Source organism: Triticum aestivum, chromosome 1A (genome assembly GCF_018294505.1).
Source record: "Triticum aestivum cultivar Chinese Spring chromosome 1A, IWGSC CS RefSeq v2.1, whole genome shotgun sequence".
Lineage (NCBI taxonomy): Eukaryota > Viridiplantae > Streptophyta > Magnoliopsida > Poales > Poaceae > Triticum > Triticum aestivum.
In genome coordinates this window covers 113,791,846-113,796,349 of record NC_057794.1, presented here as the reverse complement: position 1 = coordinate 113,796,349, position 4,504 = coordinate 113,791,846, and positions in this window count along the sequence as shown.

Below are 4,504 nucleotides of genomic sequence, written 5' to 3'. Positions count from 1 at the left end.
ATCAATTGCAATTGTATACCAAACCTTAATACGCACAGCGGTACAGACCGGTTCTTCACATGTCGACGGAGCTGCAGCAGACCACGAAGAAGCACGTCAGGAGCAGGGGAAGGGCCAAGAGGGCACATGATCCGTACACGTCCGTTTATGGAATCGTTCCCTGGGAGATGTGGGACCGTCGGCCGTGGATGGACGTTAGAAAGCTCGACGAAGCAACAGTCGGCAAGCAGGTGGTGGTCTTCGGCCGTGTGCGGTGGATCCGACCGCTGAGCAAGACGACTGCCATCGTGGGGCTCCAAGATGAATCCAGAATGGTCCCGTGTATAATCGAAGCCAGTGCTGAAAAGGGAGTCACCACCCGGATGGTGCGCTTCGCCTCCATCATGCGCCCAGGGACCCTAATAGATGTCGAGGGGGTCGTCTCCCTCCCTGGGAGCCGGAAGCATCTCTTTGACACCACCACCCAACAGGTGGAGATTCAGGTGAGAAAGCTCTATGCCATCGGAACGCAGCCAGATGGCAGTCCTTTTGAGGCGGCATCACGAAATTCTTCCATCAGCATCACCTCCTCGAGCCCTTCAATCATACGGGAGGGGAATCCGGTGGAAATGCGGCGAGATGCCAATCATCTTGAGGTGGCATCACGGAACTCTTCTCTCAGCATCACCTCCTCAAGCCCTTCAATCATGCGGGAGGAGAATCCAGTGGGACATCTTTTTGGCGCCACCACCCAACAGGCGGAGTGAGAAAGCGTCGTACCACCGGAATGCGGCGAGATGGCAGTTGTCTTGAGACGGCATCACAAGAGTTCTTCCATCAAGATCACCTCCTCGAGGCCTTCAATCACGCTGGAGGAGAATCCAGACAAGATGGGGTTCTTCTGAGGGCTGGACAAGTAGGTCCATCCCATATTCTTAGCTATCTTCTTGGCTAAGAAACTTATGTAGTCCTGAGTAGTTTTTCTTTAGCTTTTATGCGTATTACTGTTACTTTTCTTGTAGAAGAATGTTAGGTTTATTCATGATATGGCTGAACCGAAGCATATCAGCTGCATAAAACCTGACAGATGACTCTGTCCAACGCTTATTATTGAACACATGATCTAAGGACAAAATGATCTTCCCATCAGTGCAAACCGGGGGGATCTAGAGCTGGGCGATGGCTGGGGCGACTCCCCGGGTGACTCCTAGAGCGAATCCCCGGGGGACCGCGGAGGCCGCCGCCGCGCCGTGTCCCTCCGCGGCGGCTGCGCGGGCAGGCATCGGGGGCCGTTTTTGGGCTCTGTTGGAGGCGGACGACGAGGATGACGCCGGAGACAACGAAGGCTCAGAAGGTTCGCCGCACTCGCCTACACCTTCGGATTTGATATGCGATCTTTTTCATGCAGGATATGATGAAGATGATGTGGCCAAGACCGAAGACACGGTAGTGCCGGTGGAGGATCCGGCGCGGGTGGGGCTTCATCCGGAGGAGAGGAAGGAGCTGGTGCGACGTGTCGTTCATCGGAGGAATGCGGCATCGGCGGTCAGGCCATGGAAGGGCCCTTTACCTAAGGTTCGCCTTCCAAATCTTACTCTTTTCGACAAGATTAGGCCGGATTCATGGATTACTGTTAAGAAACGAAAGAACGGGAAGCAGAGGGGCGAGCGTCCGGCGCCGGCGGCGGCCATGGCGTCCGCAGGGCTCTCCCAGATCGCTGAGATGCGATCGGCTCGTTTGAATTACTTGGTGGGCTGCGATGGGCCGACTTTGTGTCGGTCGGAGATGCGAGGAGATGGGCCTGGGACGGCTGGGTATGTGGCCCAGGCTGGACCGGTCCCGAGTCTCTCACGTAGCGATACTCCATGCACGCACGCAGCGATCGCTCTTTCCTCCGCTACCGCGCCGTCGGCTGCTATCGCTAGGGCTCCTAGGCGAGGGACTCCGGGCTTCCCACTGTGCGGTGCGGGTCGGGCGAAGAGGATCCCACCTCTCTAGGGTATGGCTGGCCGCGGGACGGCAGCGCCGCCGGCCAAAACAACCACGGCGGCGGCCCCTTCAGGTCGGGATGGGGCTGCGCCGCCGACGACTGGGGCTGCGGCGGCTCCTTCACGTCGGGATGGGGCTGCGATGCTGAGTGCTAAGGCCGCCGGACGTGGGGCACCAGTGCCCGCAGGCCAGAGGCAGCCGGCGGGTGATGGCGCGGCGCCGGCCTTCCCTGGTCGCGGCGTTGGTACCCAGCGGCCAGGATATGTGCAGCAGCTGCCTTCGGCCGGTCGGGGTGGGCAGCGTCCTCCGGCACCAGGCGCGGTTGCCATGCAGACGGCTGTGGGTCGGGGCGGGACTCGGCCCCCAACACCCGGCGTGGCGCTCGTTGTGCAGCCGGCCGCGGGTCGGGGCGAGAATCGGCCTTCGGCGCCGGGCGCGGCAGCACCGGTTCGGGGTAGTGCTTCAGGAGCTACGCCAACTATCGGCAACCAGCCTCGTGCCAAGCCTCCGCCGCACTACGTCGCGCGGCCCGCACAAGATCGGTCGGGATCGGTGCAAACGAGACAGAGTCCCAACAATACAGAGTCCTTTGATCCACCCCGAGGTCAGTGGGGGGATGATGGTTCTGATGCGTATGGAGTTGGACAGCATCGTGGGTCTTCATCCACGGGTGGTGGCCGTGGCTATGCCTGGCAGAGTGACGGGTCGGCTGAGAGACCGTTTCTCGGCCCAACAGGAGGTTTCATCGAGGGGGCTTCCGGTCCGGATCACCGTCAGAGAGGAGGCTTTCGTGGCCATCGTGGTGGTCGGGGTGGGGGCCGTGGGAGATTCCGCCGACCACCCCCGCCCAAGGCAGTTGATCCCGAGGCGTCCACAGCGGAGGTTGACCATACGCCCACCGAGTCCCAGGCGATGGAGGTGACGAACGCCGTGGTTACGGTCGAGGTTCCTGAGGCTGGGATGGTAGACGAGGCTACTGAAAGGGCGTCCAAATATGCACGAAAGAAGGAACGGATGCTTTGTTACTGCTGCGGTGAGAAGGGTCACTTCATTGCTGAATGTGTGGCCCAGTTGTGCGAGACGTGTGGCAAGACTGTACATGACTCCGGGGAGTGCCCGTTGATGCGTGACCTGCCTCCGACGCTGAACATTTATGGAGTCTATTGTGCTGAGCTCATGTTTTTTGAGTCCCCGGTGGCGAGAGAGGTCCCGGAGGATACCCTGAGCTTGACTACCGGGATTGTGAAAGCAACCCAGGGCGAGGTGACTGAGGCACAGATTGTGAGGAGGCTTCAGGAGTTGGCTCCCGGGGATTTTCGATGGGAATTGGTGCTTATCGAGGACATGTCTTTTAAGGTTGAGTTCCCATCTGTGGAGGATTTGCAGCGATTGTTGAGCTTTGGCTTGTGTCGGGTTCCCGGTACTACGTGTATCCTAGAGTTCCATGAGTGGAAGCAGGTTGAGCCTAAGGGGAAGCCGCTGACGCAGGTCTGGTTGAGGTTTACAGGGGCTCCTTCTAAGCCTCTGCAGGACGCTCGAGTGGTAGCTAGTATGGGTATCATGGTGGGGAAGACGGAAAAAGTGGATATGGCTTTCACACGTGCCCATGGGGTGGCCCGGATATTAGTGAGTGTTCTGGATATTGAGTTCGTACCCGATAAGGTTAACTGGACTTACAGGAGAGTGGTGTTCCCGCTAGATATCGAGTTTGAGGACACGGATTTATTTGATGATCCGGTTAATGGTAACGATGTTGACATGCAAGACAGTGATGGCAATGCCGGGGCCAAGGGGGCACCATCTGATGAGCACATGCGTGAGGGGTCTAATGGTTCTTCTCAGGTGCCCGGGGATGGGACCGGGATTGAGCATGCAGCGCCCCCAATGGGGCCTATGACTACTCTGTGTTTTGGGTCTTTCGAGCCAGCCTCGGCACCTCCCAGGCTTTGGAGTGATAGGGTGGAGTCGGGTGATGATCTCGAGCGCACGCTTCCTTCACTGGAGTTTGTGAGGGAGATTGGTGTGTCTGTTACTCGTCAGGCGAGTTCTTTGGGAGGCGATGTGGCGTGGAGGCATGGTGATGGTTCTCTTGGACTGCAGACTCCCGCGGACGCGACTTCGGTGTCGGCGATCGCGGGGGCGATGGGGTGTGGGGGAGGGGGTTCGGGACATGGAGTCCTCTCTCCCCCCGTCCCGAGGCCGATGCAGGTGTCATCGGTGGCGTCGGCCCCGAGGGGGTCGGCTCCGGCTGCTGGAGGGACCTCAAGGCAGGCGGCCTCGACTCCTTCTGCGACGGTGGTGGCAACCACTGTGGCTGCTGATGCGGGAGGGGGGACGCCAGGGCAGGAGGCCCGGTCTCCACCCTCTTCTCCGATGGTCAGGAGGACCACCTCACTGATGGCTTTCCCGTCTGAGCTGCCGGTTGGGGCGGGAGGAGACCGCGGGCAGGAGGCCCCTGTCTTACACTCCTCCCCGATGCCTGGTGTGAGGCACTCGTCCAAGGGGATCGGGAGCCCGCAGACGCCTTCTCTAGTGA